Below are 19,121 nucleotides of genomic sequence, written 5' to 3' on the forward strand. Positions count from 1 at the left end.
TGGATTCGACTATCTCGCAAAAGGTCGTTGTTCACAGCGGCACATATAGTTGCACGTTTTCAACAGTATCATTTACGAACAGTTCCATGGAGTTCCACGCTGCCTCCTACAACGCTTCTATCGTCATGCATCCGAGGCTGTGTTCCGTAGGGTCCGGTTAGTAGCAGATGTGTGGATGAGTTCTGTTCTCTTATAGTGAAGAGGAGATTCTGTATAATACGGTTATTCACCAACTACTATTGTGCGGTAGTTAACTGATAAATGATTTGATTCGTAGTAGCCTTCATATGCTGTTGCAATCCACAAAAGTCGCTGTCGAACCTTTTCAGCAAAACATTGTTCCAAGACGGTGGGTCCTAGTGAAGACGGCTTTGCCCAAATAGGGGTATTTACGGTACACCCTGCACGATATTATAGATAGAGTTTTCCATGCATCGGGCATTCATATTTATGGTTGCGATAAAATACGCTGACATCGAGCATTTTACCCATCCTGAGCTCGACTGTCACGCCGACAGCGGGTGAAAGATGTGGCAACATTCCAGTCCACTGCACAGTAACCGTGTTTACTATCCAATATAGCAGTGTCACCTTAACCAAATGTAAGCATTCGCCAGAAGATGGAATGAGGGAACATGCCTTCTGAAATTTTGCGGACACACTGTGGATCGACGCGGCTAGAAAACCAGGAAGATTTTATTGGAGAGTGGCCGAGCGGTTCTAGGCGCTTCAGTCTGGAACCGCGCGACAGCTAAGGTCGCAAGTTCGAATCCTGCGTGGGGCATGAATGTGTGTGATGTCCTTAGGTTAGTTAGGTTTAAGTAGTTCTAAGTTCTAGGGGACTGATGACCTCAGCTGTTAAGTCCCATAGGGCTCAGAGCCATTTGAACCATTTTTATTGGAGAGAGAAACTCATTTACATGAGCTTAGAGTAAATTCACAGATTGACGAGTGAATCTAAAATCTTGAAATCGTGTTTAATCTCCAACATCACTATCTGTCCTAATATTTTTGCGATAAAGATAGAAAAATAAAAGGTCATGATAAGTCTTGTTCGCAAGTTTTGATCATATGCTTAAAGAGCCACTGAAGCTACAGTTCTAGAGAAATCATAACATAGTACATTTAACGACTCCTGAAGTTAACATTATATTTGAGTATAAATATGCAACCAGCTGCTTTTTTACATTTTTCATCCAATTTATTGTCTGTACCATGAAGTAGTTTTCGAGCCATTGCAGGCCCATCATGAGATGAAGGTGTTACGGGAACGTTATCTGGATGATGTGCACTTAGACGCCGTGGTCGTGGTGCTGGCGGATATTTCGTTATCGGTAACGAAAAGTTCGTGAAACGAAAAGGTTGTTACGTTTTGTGGGCGGTTACAGTGTACTGCCTCGTAGTATCCAAGTCAAATCCATTCTGAAAACGTACAGTTTTCGATTTAGTGTTTACACTTATTCACTGAAAGAAAACAATGAATATGTGTATAATAGGTATCACCCTTTGCCACGTCGTGAGCTTCGGCCTGAGATGCATTGTATTACAGAATAAATATTTATAAGTATGAATAATGGATGTAAGTAAATTTTTATAGCTGCAGGTATTTTCTTACGCTGGCAGTAGGTGTGTAATGTACATTTAAAAAATACAAAAAGGATAAAGAAATAGAGTGAAATACAGGGTGTTTCAAAAATGACCGGTATATTTGAAACGGCAATAAAAACTAAACGAGCAGCGATAGAAATACACCGTTTGTTGCAATATGCTTGGGACAACAGTACATTTTCAGGCAGACAAACTTTCGAAATTACAGTAGTTACAATTTTCAACAACAGATGGCGCTGCGGTCTGGGAAACTCTATAGTACGATATTTTCCACATACCCACCATGCGTAGCAATAATATGGCGTAGTCTCTGAATGAAATTACCCGAAACCTTTGACAACGTGTCTGGCGGAATGGCTTCACATGCAGATGAGATGTACTGCTTCAGCTGTTCAATTGTTTCTGGATTCTGGCGGTACGCCTGGTCTTTCAAGTGTCCCCACAGAAAGAAGTCACAGGGGTTCATGTCTGGCGAATAGGGAGGCCAACCCACGCCGCCTCCTGCATGTTTCGGATAGCCCAAAGCAATCACACGATCATCGAAATATTCATTCAGGAAATTAAAGACGTCGGCCGTGCGATGTGGCCAGGCACCATCTTGCATAAACCACGAGGTGTTCGCAGTGTCGTCTAAGGCAGTTTGTACCGCCACAAATTCACGAAGAATGTCCAGATAGCGTGATGCAGTAATCGTTTCGGATCTGAAAAATGGGCCAATGATTCCTTTGGAAGAAATGGCGGCCCAGACCAGTACTTTTTGAGGATGCAGGGACGATGGGACTGCAACATGGGGCTTTTCGGTTCCCCATATGCGCCAGTTCTGTTTATTGACGAAGCCGTCCAGGTAAAAATAAGCTTCATCAGTAAACCAAATGCTGCCCACATGCATATCGCCGTCATCAATCCTGTGCACTATATCGTTAGCGAATGTCTCTCGTGCAGCAATGGTAGCGGCGCTGAGGGGTTGCCGCGTTTGAATTTTGTATGGATAGAGGTGTAAACTCTGGCGCATGAGACGATACGTGGACGTTGGCGTCATTTGAACCGCAGCTGCAACACGGCGAAGGGAAACCCGAGGCCGCTGTTGGATCACCTGCTGCACTAGCTGCGCGTTGCCCTCTGTGGTTGCCGTACGCGGTCGCCCTACCTTTCCAGCACGTTCATCCGTCACGTTCCCAGTCCGTTGAAATTTTTCAAACAGATCCTTTATTGTATCGCTTTTCGGTCCTTTGGTTACATTAAACCTCCGTTGAAAACTTCGTCTTGTTGCAACAACACTGTGTTCTAGGCGGTGGAATTCCAACACCAGAAAAATCCTCTGTTCTAAGGAATAAACCATGTTGTCTACAGCACACTTGCATTTTGTGAACAGCACACGCTTACAGCAGAAAGACGACGTACAGAATGGCGCACCCACAGACTGCGTTGTCTTCTATATCTTTCACATCACTTGCAGCGCCATCTGTTGTTGAAAATTGTAACTACTGTAATTTCGAAAGTTTGTCCGCCTGAAAATGTACTGTTGTCCCAAGCATATTGCAACAAACGGTGTATTTCTATCGCTGCTCGTTTAGTTTTTATTGCGGTTTCAAATATACCGGTCATTTTTGAAACACCCTGTATATACTAAGTAACTGAAGAGTGAATGAGTTACTACCGAATCACCACAAAACTTTTTCTTTCAGAATTTCCATGACACCCAGGCACCAAAACAAAAAAGACAATGTTAAGATATACTCTTGTCCTGCACAAAATTATTATACTCTTATGCATGTAACAAGTATGGTTATCTGTCTGATTGCTCATAACTGTTTTCTCTTTATTATTTATATTACCATGGTCACATGAAGAAAAGATATCACAGAAGTTAGTAAATCCTTCGCTCTTTGATTACATAGTAAATAGTTCACCTTTTTGTAACTGTTAAACAATATTACATGTACAGGGTGAAGAAAAATTCGCGCACTCGGACTTCGCAGCGTGATTCTTCACATATTAGCGATACAAAAATGTCTGTCACAAGATTTCGTCCCGTACATGTTTTGGACATTAAACTGCTCTCAAACACTGGTAATCTGGCAACACCTTAATCATGTGTACGGTAACTACCTATGTCAGGCTATAGCAGTAACACTGTGCAGTCGGTGCAGTAGGTAGAGTTTTGGGTTAGTACGCAAGAGGTCGAGTGTTCGATTCTGTGTCGAGGGTGATTTGTTTCCGTTTGCTAAACGTTTGTCTGCGCTGTACAGTATCTGGCGCCTTAATCGTCAAGCAGAGTTTACAGTGGGTCTTCCACAAAACATTTGTAGTTACGTACTACGAACAATGGAAATACTATAGTTTTCACTAGTCAGCTTTTAGAGGAGCCTCTTGCACGTCGTGGATGCGAATTGTTTCACGCCACTGCATCTACTGGATTCCAAACCTATTTTGTGTGTACCCTCCCCTAATGGTTCCATCGATTAATACCAACTATTATTCTTGCCACGTTCAGGTCCATTACATTTCGTTAGGGCCATACGTCAACAGTAGGGCTAGCGAAGTGCTTTACAAACAATTTCGATGGGAACACTGGTTGTGGATACACAGAAAACAGGTTTGGAATCTAGTAGATGCAGTGGCGCGAAGCAATTCGAGTCGACGACGTGCAAAAGGCTTGTTTAAAAGCTGACCAATGGAAACGAGTGTGCTTTTTCTGTGTTCGTAGTACATAAATGCAAATTATTTGTAGAAGACTCACTGTTAATCGCTGCATGACGTTTAAGACGTCAGATATCGTACCACGCAGATTCGTTTAGTAAATAAAAACAAATATGCCTCGACCCAGAAACGAACCCTCGACCTCCTTCGTGCTAACCCAAAACGTTATCCACAGCAGCAACTGCACCGCCCTAATCTGTTGGCTGACAGAGATTACCGTAGTTGTGATTACAGTGTTGCCATATTGCCTATCTTTAACGTTCATTTACTGCTCGAAATATGCGCAAGACGAAATTTTGAGAAACAATATTTTTGTATTGCTAGTATGTGAGGAATCTCGCTGCGAAGTCCGAGTGCAGCAACTTTTCTTTACCCTGTATATTAGCAATGTAATAATATGCATCTCAGGCCAAAGATCATAATGTTCTTTATATTTACATTCGGTGTTCACTTAATGTGAATAAAGTGCACCTAAATACTATCTATGTGTGTGTCTAGCCGGAAAAGGTAAATTATCGGAACGTATTTGTCATGGATACCACCCGACATTACACTGTAAGTGCCCAAAACGTAACAACCTTTTCGTTTCATAAACTTTTCGTTACCGATAACTAAATTCTCGGCATTTCCGCCAGCACCGCTACCAAAAGCATCCACCTGCACACGGTCCAGATAATATTCCTGCACATTGTCTATCTGACGATGAGCCTGCAGTGACTCGAAAACTAGTTAATGGTACAGAAAAAAATCTATATCAAAAATCCAAAACAGCGATTGGTAGCATATTTATGCCCAAATAAATCGGCAATTTAAATCACAAATGCAGTTCCTCATCCATAATAGATGTACTGAAATAAATACATTCTAAAACTCGTTCTATTGTTCCCATGCACACCATAAACTGTTATTGTCATGATTTCAGTAGTGCGGTTTCTGTGAACAGTTAGGAGCGTTAATGTTGCTGTTCACTTCCTGCTAAACTGTAAAAGGACAGGAGAACAAACGTTGGTTATTGAGCTTTTGTTTGTATCGCTGTTTGTAAAGCGAACAACGAAGTTGCGGTGAATGCACCAATACATCGAAGTGTAATTAAACCGAGCTTATGGACGCATTGGGAATCAATAAGAATTTTTTTTCAAAAAGTATTTCGGATCCATTTTCAATTAAGTTGTGAACGGCAATATTGTCCACAAAGCACACAATCAAAAGGAAAACATTCCAAGAGAGTTTAGGAATGCGTAATTTTTTTTCGCCTCCAGATAGACAGAATTCCTTCGTGCACAGTTTGTCATTAATTACATTCTGTTGACAAATTCTCTTTTACATTCTGTTGGCTTTAGTAAAGACATTTAACCAGTGGTGACCACAAATCCGATATCGACAATGTGGTTTGAAAGCACGCCTACGGAAACCAGTCAAACATCGCCGACAAAAATATTTATTTCTGCAGAAAATAATGTGGAAAGTATCAGAAAGCCTAACTACTGAGCGACAGAGTGTATAATAAAACCTAAAGAAACCGTATCTGCATTCAATTCAGCATTTTCTGATGATTTTCATTATTATTATTATTTATATTTTTTGTGTCCTTCTGTGCGTTAGATCCGACGCGTTCCCGTGTCTGGTGTTCTATAGAAGTTTGAAAAATAAATCGAATGCGATTTGACACTTTGCCTAAGTTTCTCAAACAGCGCGCACGTGACTGTCGTGCCGTGTCTAATGCTCGTATCGCGAAGGCCACTGCGCGGAAGTTTCTGATTGAATTCATGGCACTGACTGACGCCAGTAATGACGACCTGGCATACATTTAACATCATTCTTGCGCCACTGGTCAAATTCCGTAATGAAATGTCTCCAAATCAATCGTCACCATTAACGTAAAGCACTCGGTTTAAAAGAGACGGAATAAGTTGGAAGGTTGTCTGGTTGGAACGTTAAAACAACAGAAATGTGCATTAAATTCTAAGTGATAAACCTTTACAGCAAATTAATTGTTGCTCGACAGTTAGCAAATTAATTGTTGCTCGACAGTTAGGGAATTTTGCTAGAGATTCGAAGACTTGTTACTCCCCATTTAGAAGTGATAGGGGGGACGATGACTTCGCAGAAAAGTGTATAAAAATTCTATACATGGAGAAGGCAATGGGAAGACTTAAGAGCCAATACTGGTACGAGGCGCTCTCTGTTACACACCATCCAGTGAGCTGCGCAATACCGACGCACCAGCGACTCTGTAGGTCTGACAATAGAGCTGCAAAATGTGATTAAATGAACAAAAAACAAAAAGTCGCCTGGCACTGATAGTGTAAAAATGGAACTGATAAAATATGCATCTGATCAACTAAAGCAAAGACTTAAATTTTGTGAATGTTTGCCGGCTCAGTGGACATGTACCAGACGAGTGGAATGAAGCTTTGGTATGCCCCGCTTAGAAGTAACGCGACAAATCATAAGAAATCACTTAAGGAATTGGGAGTTCCAGCACATCTGATTACGGCCATTCAGCCATTATACAAAAATAATAAACTGATCCATTCTGTGAGGAATGGGACAGTATCTGCCGGTATCAGTCAAGGAATCAGACAAAGCTGCCCACAATCTAACACCCCCCCCCTCCCTCACACACACACACCTTTTATTGTTTACATTGAGGATTTCATTCGGAAATGGTTGATTTTATTAAATGACACATTAAGAAGTGATAGTTTTAATTTTATGACGATGCTATTTGCTGATGCTCAGATTATAATAGGAGAATCTAAAGAAAGGGTTCGAATTTCAGTACACAATTTGAGTCAAATTGTCGCTAAATACGCAATGGAAAGCTCAACAGGTGAAACAAAAGTGATGGAATTTCACGGAGTGGAAATAAAAGCCAAAACTGTTATCGATGGAAAATCTACATCTACATCTACATAGGTTCTCTGCAAATCCATTTAAGTGCCTGGCAGAGGGTGATAAATAAACAAATAAGAGCGTTTAAATATTTACGGTAAATTTACATAGCCAGATGATTTGCCCTGAAGATGAAGATTTATGCCTCCAAACCGGTCGTGGAATAAATTAAGAAATTTCTGGCTTTATGCTTCGAAACAGGTCGTGAAACAAATTACGCAATTACTAGCAACTGAAGAAGATTTTTATTCTGTAAAGATGTTCGTCAATTGCGGATGTGCACTTGATAAAATATTTTGTGAATGGGATTGACAGCATCTTGTAAAAACGCTATAAGATGAACACCAACAAAAGTAAAGCGAAGTTAATGGAATGTCGTCGGATTAAAACATGATGCTGAAGAAACTCGATTACGGAATGAGACACTAAAAGTGGTAGATGGGTTCTGCCGTTTGGGCAGTAAAATATCTGAATCGTATTGAGGAAAAATGAAATTTGTGGTACAGCTTGACTAAAAGAAGGAATTGATTGATATGACACATCCTGAGGCATGGAGAAAGCGTCAATTTAGCAATGGAGAAAAGAGTAGGGGGAAAATTATAGAGTGACACAAAGGCATTAATACAGCTAGTAGGTTCAAATGGATGTGGACTGAAATGATTATGAGGTGAAGCGGCTTGCAGAGGATAAAGTAGCTTGGAGACCTGCATCAGACCAGTATTCGAACTGAAGGCCACAACAAAAATACTCTTTCAATGAATCTCAGTCTAGCATGCCCTCTTCTGACAGTTAATTTTGTGGCCATTCTACTTTAGATTGCTCTGTATGGTTACTCCCAGGTATTTTACCGTTGTTACTGCTTGCCAAATATACCCAAATCTTTGTCTTTCCTTCTACAACTCCTGTATTACTACGGAGGTTATTCTCGAAAAGATTTAACATAAGGCCTATCAGCTTGCCTTCTTCAAGTTACGAGTTCGCCGCGTATGCCTGTCCTCGCGAGATACTATGCACAACCTCCTCAGTTCGTCTCTTATTAGTCTCATAATTATCATTCTGTAAAAACCCGTCTCAAACGCTTGGCTTCCCTTCGTTTCCCGTTTCTTTCACACTGCCTGTGATTCACTTCGATACAAAGCCGTGTTCTAGATGTACATTCTTAGGAATTTCTTCAAATTTAACCCTATTTTTTATATCTCAGGATTTTTTCGTTGACAAAAACTGCCTTTACCTGTGATAAGAGCAGACTCTGCCCTCCTTGCTACGTTCGTCATGCGTTATTCTGCTTCCAAGGTCGTAGATGGTTCAAATGGCTCTGAGCACTATGAGACTTAACTTCTAAGGTCATCAGTCCCCTAGAACTTAGAACTAATTAAGCCTAACTATCCTAAGGACATCACACACATCCATGCCCGAAGCAGGATTCGAACCTGCGACCGTAGCGGTCGCGCGGTTCCAGACTGTAGCGCCTAGAACCGCTCGGCCACCCCGGCCGGCAAGGTCGTAGAATTCGTTCACTTCGTCTACTACGTGATTTCCAATGTTGATGTTAAGTTTATCACGAATCTCAGCTACACTACGTATACTTTTGTCTTTTGTTGGTCGTCTCTTGGTAGATTTTCTGTGCTCCGTAGAATTCTTTCTATCTAACAAATCCTGCAAATCTTCATCACTGTCACGGAGAATAGCAAGATGATCAGTGAATCTTAGCACCAATATCCTTTTACCCGCAATTTTAATCCCATTTCTGAACCTTTTTTTAATTTTCATAATTTTCGTCGATATACATGCTGCACAGTAGAGGAGAACAACATCCCTGCGTTTCGACCCATTTTAATCCGAGCACTTCTGTCTTAGCTTTGCATTCCTATTCTACCCTCTTGGCTCCAATGTATGTTACCCACCTTTTCCTAAACTGCCTGTATATTTTCTGACAAAATGAAACACCATGAAAAATTTTACATTGTGATATGTTGTTTCTACGTTACGAAATTCTACAAGGATATCTTCTACGTTATGAACTTCTACAAGGATATCTTAATTTTTCTTGCCTCTGTTATCAGACGCAAAGTGGGAACTGCCTTCTGGTGCCTTTAGATTCCTAAATCCAAAGTCGTAGTCGTCTAAGAAACGTACAGTTTTCTTTTCCATTCCATTCTTTTGTATTTGTTAACGGCTTCGATGCAGGAGCCGTCAAACTTGTTGCGCCATTAATCGTCGCAGTGTGTGTGTGTGTGTGTGTGTGTGTGTGTGTGCAGGAGAGTGGTGCAGTTTTACTCAAATTCTGTAGACGCTAAAATAATACTAATCTAATGCAATTACAAAAAGGACAGTCCTTCAAAACAAATTTTTTTCGCATTTATCTTCACGGTACCTTTCATTTATTTCATTCATTTACTGTATCTCACTCACTTCCAAACTAATTATACAGGTGAGATGTTTACTGAGCTGTGCAAAAATATCCTGTGGCCTATATGGCGTAATTTATTAATACGACTCAGTCAACGAAGGTAATAGTAAATGAATATCGTTCATACAGATATTACTTCAGGCCAACTGAATTACAGGAATGATCTCAGATTTTATTTTCTTGTTGAGAGACGGTTACCGGTTTACAGGCAACATTTAGATGAAACGGATGGCCGCTTCTGCACTGAATCATTATATGACGAAAATCTTTTAACGCTTGAATGTTGCTCGTAATAACATATAAATGAGAGAAGAAGTGCACCCTAAGAGCGATGGTCGCGCCCAGAAGGAAGTTTCGATCGCATGCAATGGTGGATAAATGTTAGGTTTCGATCGGCTCACTTTTGCCATACATAACTGTGTAACAATAAACACTTCTTCGGGGCTACGAGGATTGCAACGTTATTCTCACATTTCACGTTCAAATTATCTATTAGGGCAGAAAGCTGATCCCGAAAACACAACCGTCTGTAAGAGTAATGCTTAAGTTTATTAGTTACTTAGATTACTGTGCGAAATCGTCTACAAACTGCGAAACTACCGTGAAACTTAATGCCATATTTGCAATTAGTTCCATTTCTCTCATTTCGTATGGGATTCTCAAGAATCGCTCATTTCACAACGACAACTGTGCCGTTAAGAATAAACTTCCCTTCATCCTTAACTGTATCAACATACAGTGTATGGCACATGGCACGTTTCTTGTTTTCCTTCCACACATTGAGCGCCTGAAGAATGATGCCTGTCGGCCTCTGTAAGAACCTTCAGCAACCTAATTTTGTTTGTGCCGGCTCTAAAGCAACAGTGTGCAGAGGACAGATGGATTTTCGTAACTGCCGACAAGAAAATAAGTGATGCAGTTTTTAAAAAGATATTCGGAATGTATCAACTTTCGATGGTTTTCACCTGAGACATCTTGTATTTCAGTTATATTATCCTGTCAGGTAAAGTAGCCTGTAATCATTCGAGTTTGTTCCCCTCGTGTGTTCTAACAAACGCTCGTCTGCTGTTGATCGGAAATTATATTTACCTTATGCAAGTTTTGTCTTCCTCGATTTCCCAGTACTTTAACAATATAACACCATCATGTACGTCTGTATCCCGAAAGCAGTTTACAGTACTTGGTGAAAAGTAATTCGGGTGTCTATCACATCTTCAGCTCATGTATTTACTGTTCTGTTCACGAAGATGATCGAGAACGATAACTGTCAGTATACCTTCATACGAGTTAAGTAAATCTTCGTACATCAAGCGAAAATTACTTTCGTCCTTAAGTTTCGCACCCTAGTATATTTACTCGTTCTCGTTATATTTCAGGAGACCTGTTCTAGCTGCTAGCCCTTAGTAATTATTGCTTACCCAGTAACATATTTATCATTGTTATCTTTCCACATATGTGTAAAACGCAATCAATGGATTTTCCTCCAAAATAACTGATTAATACGAAATTCGCCTGCATTCTGTGTTTTCCACGTTTTATGCTCTGCTGGCATATAACCAGTCAATCACATTATCTCTCCAACTGTAGCTAAGAATGTTTCTCCGGAACCTTCTTAATACCTACATACGATTACAATAAAACAGCAAGGGCTAGAGCTAAAATGACAAGTCAGGGAAGTGTGGCTAGTTGGTCGCTTGGAAACTAACCGATATTCCGCGATCTCCTCTGAATATCAAATCTAATCAAATAACAAATGGCGTAATGTAATCTCTGCGTCAGAAGCATAGCATTCGGAGCGCACTCGCACGGGAACAGACACCAGTGCGACTTGGGACTGTGCCTTCTGCGTAGACGAGCAGACTGTCTTCACCTCAGCTAGGAGGCGAAGAGGAGACACGCCTGGGCTCATTTCTTGACCTCACTAGCCACAGCTTAATTCCCGTCCTTTCCAGGCACTCTTCTTCCCGCCAGTGTATAGCTGTTCGTCCACAGCAAGGACATAACTTGGGCCACTAGATTTGTAGTACCTGCGTCTTTGGCTGGCTTTGATAATGTAGCCGTCAAAAGTGATCCGAAAATACTCGGTTGCAACGACTGTCTCTATTTTTTTCCTTAAGAAACGTAAGTAAAATTCATTTTCCGCAAATATATTGGTCACTGGAGATAGTTTCAAGTACTATATTAATTTGTTACCTCACATACAAGTGATAGACGGCTGATAATAGGTAAAAAAAATCTTACCTACGAGCACACACTACCTGACAAAAGAAGTCAACCACCCAGCAGGGGAAGAGAGACGAACTGCAACTTCAAGAGCTGTGAGTGTATGTGATGTTTTTCCAATGATTACAAATTCGTCACCAGTTCACAAAGAACTTGCAGCATGATCCCACTATCAGTATGACACTGTGCCCCCTCTGTACTGGATGTATGCACTGATTCTGTTGGGAAGGGTGTAATAAAACCGATGTATCCTCCCCTGGTACAAGATGCGGCCACGACTATTGTAGCTGGACCTTGATATCCTGGATACTGTCACTGGGACGGAGTTGACGTCCCACACAGGTTCTATGGGGCATACATATGCGGATCTTGCCGGCCAGGGGAGTACCTCATCATCACGTAGACAATTCATACAGACAGGTACCATGTGAATGAGCATTGTCCTGTTCAAAAGCCGCACCACTGTACTGTCACATTAGAGGTAATACAGAACGAGGCAGGATGTCCATGACGTAACGTTGTGCAGTCAGAGGTCCCTCAATAACTGCCAACCATGACCTCATGTCATACCAGATGATTCCAGATAGCTTGACTCCAGGAGTGACATCGCTGTACTTTTCCAAAATAATGGAAGAATCGGATCCCTCCCTAGATCTCCGCCGTACTCTCTGGCGATAGTCATCCGGGGTAGCGTAGATCCGTGATTTATCGTTGAACACAATGCGATCCCACACATTAGCAGTCCATGCTTCTCGGTCGCGGCACCACACCAAACGAAGCCGTTTGCATTGTGGTGTTAACGGCAGCCTGCGCACGGGACAGTACTTCCCTAGTCCTGCTGCTGTGAAAGCCCACCAATAGTGCCAGATGACTTGCTCTCGGATTACAGACGCACATGTGAAGGGTTTATGAGAAAAAGTACCACCATAGCCGTGTCTTGGGACTAGTTTCGGCGGCACATTACCACCATCCTCAGACACCACCACTGCCAAAAGAGTATGTGATATCCTTGGTGCATTTACAGCGGGATCCTTGTTACTAGCACACGTGGGCTAGCTTTCATTAGGAGTCTATACTGGACACCGTGTTGTCTCCAGTGCGCAACACGGTGTCGAGTATACGATCCCAATATAAATGTCCCAAGGAAATCAAATACTCTTTTGGCAGTGGCTGGGCCTGATGATAGCGGTAATGTGCCGCCCAAACTAGTCATGTGATAGAATAAAGACATTCTCAAGATACAGCTGTGATGGTACTTTTCTCATACATACGGTATCATAAGCTGAAGTCCCTCGTCCATGCAAATAAGATGGACATCTATAAAATTGAAAGGTTTATAATGTGCTTGGTGCACGATTCAGCGACGCTCCCTTGTAGTGGTCAGATGTGATCGACTGTAACCTTGATGAGTATGCCTGCCCGGATGTTTCCTTGCAGTCCAACATTGGGCCATGAATGGCGCAATTCGACTAGACGGTTAAATGGAGAAGACCCACAATAAGGCCCCTTTCAAAATATGTCAGCTGCTGAAATTGCTGTCTCACTCGAGTACGCAGCATCTCCGTGTCTTTCACAGTGATCACCAAACATCTGACATTGCTCACGCCTCTCATATATTTACGAGACCTAGTAGCAACACTAACGCGAACAACACTAACGCACTGTGGTGGTAGTTCTACCTATCACAGAGAATTGCAACTCTGATCTCTTACTTACCCGCCAATAGTGTGTACATGTACAAAATTACATTGGCATTCGACCGTGTCTTCTGAGTGCTTCACTTCTTTTGTCAGGCAGTGTAATTAATGAAGTATCTGCGCTAGAAGAATAGAAATGCGGAAAACACAAGTCCGAAAACAATTTATTGGACTCACTAAAACGAAACAATAATACAATCTCCAAAAGAACAACAGACTCGATCCAAACTGCGGATCATCACAAATATAAGATAACAAATAATAATAGAAAAGACTCGACTCTTCACGGGGAGAGATCACAGTAAAACAATTCTTCAGTGTCAAGATGTTCGTCGACTATAGCCAGTCATTCAGCAAGAGATCGGCCAGCTAGAAGAGGTCCTTGGCCGTTGCTGCCGGGGTAGCAGCTCTGTGTATCTCCAAAAGGTGCATCGAACTGCCCTTTGCTGGCAGTGCTCCGTCCTATACAGCCCATTTGGCGGATGTATCTGCCGGAATTATTTGCGATCACGTGCCTGGCGTATCACAGTAGTTCCTGGGCTAGCTGCGACCTCTGGTGAAGCTGTTCTGTAGGCTCCGTGAACGGGTAGCGGTCCCTGGCGGCCACTGGTGGAGACCTGGTGTTGTGTTGTGTTGTGGCCGCTGGTAAATATTTTTGTTGGCAATACAGACGACGTAGATTTTCCTGGTGAATAAACGTTCTGTGACGCAGGCATCCCGTCTTGGTGGGACGTGAAGTGGGATGCCGATGCAGTAGGCACTACGATGTATGAAGTGAGCGGCCACAGCAATTACAAAACTATATTTTTGTACGTTTTGTATTGATAGGCTATTTTTTGGGGTTCACATGGTTAGAGAAAATGTAATTAGTAAATCGGTATCAACCTTACGTCCATGATCATTAAACTAATGTAAGAGTGATCTTTAAACATGCTCCTTGTAGTGTCTTAAGTATAAGCATAATTTACAGAATATACTCTTAGTGGGACTCCACAGCCGTTACCTTTATTAGCTAAATAAAGGAACGTTGAAATTACAACAGCAGGGGATTTCATTCACCATGAACCAAGCATCATTCACGTCAATGTTCTACCTTGTGCCTCTGTCAGATAGGCGACAGATACGAATTTAGAGGCTCTGAATGATGTGACGCACAATATATTGAATTCTCGAAGGCAAAATTCATTGTGTACTGCCATATACCTAATATGACATACAAAATGTGTTAAACAGAAATTTTCTTAAAGTGCTTGGGAGTGGAGCACTGCTTCCTTCTTAAGATCGGAAGATGGTCGATGATGGCCCGTTATTGTTCCGGAAAAATGAACCATTTTTAAAAATTTATTGAAATCATCAGTAACCAGCTGCAAAAAAAAAAAAGATTTTCCTTTACTGATTTTGGACCCGTAATTCCCTTCTCCACAAGGTTATAATCACTGCATTATTTGTGTAAAAAACAAGAAGTTTGCAGCATGTTGTCTTGGTCATGTGGTGCATAAAATAATCTCAACACTTACTGTTGTCTGTAGTATTACGACTACATGAATTCATCTGTAGTCATACAATATCCAGTGTGCTACCAGCCCTGAAGCATATGTCTGATACTGCACATTAACAAAACTGTGAAAGAGCAGATTTAAACCCTGCTGAGAAAAGGATGTAAATGTAGGTGACACATGTATCATTTAGCTTTATATTTTTTTCTACTTTTTTCTAAGCTTATACTCACGCATTCCAGTAATCTTTTATTCCAATGGTTATAACAAAGCAGATGTGTAACAATCGATCCGATGTGGTGGAAAAAACACCGATGCACGGTGCGCTGCCTTGAAGTCGTGTAACGACAGGAACAGAAATAGAATATCAGCTCAGATAATTTTATTTTATCAAAAACTTTAGAGTAATGTCACTGACAAAAGACTAAAAAATACCTCATACATGAAGTCCAAGCCCGGTAACTTTTCCCAATTCTACCAAAAAAAACGACATCAGTCCGACGTATTGCATAATAACCGTAGCGCTTATCTTTGAAAAACAATTACAACAAATACGATAGAGTTTGCATGGATTGACGAGCTTAGAGGCTTGTGAATATAATTAAATTTCACACTGCAAAAAGCTTTGTCGCAGAGTCGGGTAAAGCAGTTATTTGCCAAGAGAAATTAAAGCAAAAATGTGAAAAACGCGTATTACGCGTCAGCCCTCCCTTCTGAAACGAAAGAGGGAACGAACGTTCACATTTTACATTGCACCTAAAGAGAATTGCGGCTTTCTATTAAAAGAACTTTTAGACTGAAACAGACGTCTCCCCGGTACAACAATAATGTTGTTGTGAGAAAATCATTATTTAGCCAGTGATACACAGACGTTAGCTTCATAATTATGCAGAATATCGGAAGAGCCCCGACATATATGTAACTGACTTTTCAGAGAAAGCACTCACAGATTCTGGAACGAAAAATCTCAGTAATACAGTCTACCAAATTTCCAACGAAGTCTTTTTATTGAAATTACAATGAAATCCAGACTGTTAGCTGCTTACAAGCGTTGATAAATATCAAAAGGGACAGCTGAAAATGTGTGCCACGACTGGGATTCGAACCCGGGATCTCCTGCTTACATGGCAGGACGCATTGAGGACGCAGAGGATAGTGTGACTGCAGAGACTTATATCTCTGGCACGCTCCCCGTGAGACCCAAATTTCAAACTTACTGTCCACACTCTTTACTTGCAACAGTCAGGTTATCGCCTCCCGTAAGGGTTTGAGCAATGTGAGTGCATCCTCAATGGAGAAGATCATTGGTCGGTAAGCCTTATCTATATGAAGAGAGTATCTGCTCTTTCGGACGTGAAAGAACAGATACCATTAGTGATCTTGCAGCTCTCGAAGAATGAAATTCCAATCAAATCCAGACCATTAGCTACTTATATGCGTTGATAAATATCAATGGGGACATTGGATTTCTTTGGAATTTCATTCTTCGAGGGCTGCAAGAACACTAACGGTATCTGTTCTTTCGGACATGTCCAGAAAAACAGATACCCTCTTCATGTAGATAAGTCTTACCGGCCAATGACCTTTTTCAGTGCGGATGCACTCACATTGCTCAAACTCTTACGGGAATCGGTAGATTGATGTCGCGAGTAATGAGTATAGTGGGCAGGGACAGTACAAACGCTGTGTGGAGACAGTAAGTTGGAAGTGTGGGTATCACGGCGAGCGTGCCAGAGATACGTCGCTGCAGTCACACTATCCTCTGTGTCCTCGATGGCTCAGTCGGATAGAGCGTCTGCCTTGTAGTCAGGACATCCCGGGTTTGAGTCCCGGTCGGGGCACACATTTTCAACTGTGCTCGTTGATATTTATCAACGCCTGTCAGCAGCTAGTGGTCTGGATTTCATTGGAATTTCATTCTTCGAAAGCTGCAAGATCACTAATGGTATCTGTTCTTTCATGTCCGAAAGAACAGATACCATCTTCATATTCATATAAGGCTTTTTATTGTCTGATGATACCTCGCCCTCACTTGGGAAGCTACAGCCGTAACAACTACGAAGATGATTTGTTTTAGCAACTGATTTAGAGCTTTACTATGAAACCAATGCAAGCGATACCCACTCGTTATCACATTTTAAATCTGCATATTATATATAATTCCACTCATTATTTGGCCACTGTGCACAATATAAACACCAGCACATTTAAAACCTCAACTTGGAGCACACATGGTTATATTTGTTAAATAAGGATCGCCTAACCATAGCAGAAGTCACAGGAAATAGCATTCAAAAATGGAAAATGATTTCAGGATTAACAAACTTTATTAAGTTTTGAAAACAAACATGAAATCTTGCTGCAATGTTACTCTTCAAAATAAAAATAAAGGAAACTAAGATGAAAAACCAAAACTAATTATGTGTAACTGTGGTTGAAATCGTTAGGAAAAATGAAAGAGGAAAAAATAAGAGTTCTTCATCTGGCCAGTTCGCATTTTCCAATTGACAAGAGAAATAACACAATGAGGCCGCGTTCTAGATGCACAAATGAATAAATTAAAGGCGAGCTCCTCCTAAAACTCTGTACTGCCCTCTTCCATTTGAGGAATAAATGTGAAACGATGTGTATCAATCATTTCAAAACTAATGCACACCTATATTCGCATGAGCAAAACAACTTTAAAAAATTATAGTATATTTTATACAGACAGTGTATCAAGTTGAAAATATATTGGGATTAAACGTAATTATTGATGCTGAAGGCTCCATCTTTTTTATCTGAAATGATTTCACAAAAATAACTGAACATATATAGATTGAGAGTATTATTAATCACGAATCATTGTATGACTACATTTATAGAATGAGTGCGTAAGTTTCCGAGGTCACTGTCAACCTTAATAAACTCCTTTGGTCAAAATCATCGTGTAAAACGAGAAGGTCGTTTTATAGTTGCCGTATAAATTTACAGAATGTCGTGAGCTAATGCCAAAAAGTAGTTTATTCAAATATATTCTCAATAGTACATTGTACAGGTACCAGCCGAAAGATTCGTTAATGAATAACGTACAGTGTTCGTAAGTATGACTAGTTATCCAACAAATATACTTCATTTTCATATAAATCCTGACGTCATGAGTCACGGATAGCTCATTTATGAAGGAAATATTCTGCCTCAATCTCAGTTCACAAAGCCTCATCATGGTTGAATAAAAATAAGTCAGTTTTTTGCAGTGTTTTGTGGAAGTTAGATTCGTAGTAACTCTTGCGAAATCGTAAATTGTAACTTTGGACTCAGATAACAATAAACAACCGTTATTAACTACCAAACGATATAGTGCGTGAAGTTCATGTAGTGGTTTGGTAATGATGGTTAAACTGCGATAAAATGGAAAAAGAATCAAAAACTAAATATGTTTAGTTAACACTTAACTTCCAGAGATACACGGCGTGTGGTGGAGGGTATGGTACATACTGTGTCAACCGCGTTTTGCCTTCCTACTATGGTGGTAGTGAGACGGTTGTTTCACGTCCCGTTTGGTCGCAAAAGACACTGCTTTTAGAGTCGCGGTCATTAGGCGAGGTGTATATTGGGGAAAAGACAAATTTTGGAACGTGGGACCTCAGGATTATGGTAGGCACATAACATGGGATAGCCGTTGGTCCGCCACATGAAATTAATAGCCGGCCAAGCGGTTGGGTTTGTAGTTCGTACATCACCTTTGAAGTCTTTGTTGTGCTGAAGTGCGAATGCGGCTTGTACCTTGCTGTTTTGGATCTGGACTTTGATCTGGAACTCAGTTTGATCGTGTGTTGTTACGTGTTTAAAATGCCAATGGATTCTCCACCGAAATTACTATCTTTTAGAAGAATGAAACAGAAATAAAAACACGTTAATAGTGGATTTATTTGGCATTAAAGTTTTATTATGTAGAGAAAAAGCAAGTAAGCCATGTCAGACATGTCGGAAAGAACAGACACCATATCCATATAAGTTTATAGTTCTGGCAACAACACCAGCCATGACCTCCTCCTTCTGTGCGGATGCACACATATTCCCCGAACTCTTACGGGGCTTGGTAAGAATGTG

General features: G+C 41.0%; 1 protein-coding gene across 3 annotated transcripts in view; it reads right to left on the minus strand.

Moving 5' to 3' along the window:
* LOC126088407 (discoidin domain-containing receptor 2-like) overlaps positions 1–19,121 on the minus strand; it is an 883,025-nt gene that overhangs the window by 533,592 nt on the left and 330,312 nt on the right. The window lies entirely within an intron of this gene.

The sequence above is a fragment of the Schistocerca cancellata genome, chromosome 1 (assembly GCF_023864275.1).
Source record: "Schistocerca cancellata isolate TAMUIC-IGC-003103 chromosome 1, iqSchCanc2.1, whole genome shotgun sequence".
Taxonomy (NCBI): domain Eukaryota; kingdom Metazoa; phylum Arthropoda; class Insecta; order Orthoptera; family Acrididae; genus Schistocerca; species Schistocerca cancellata.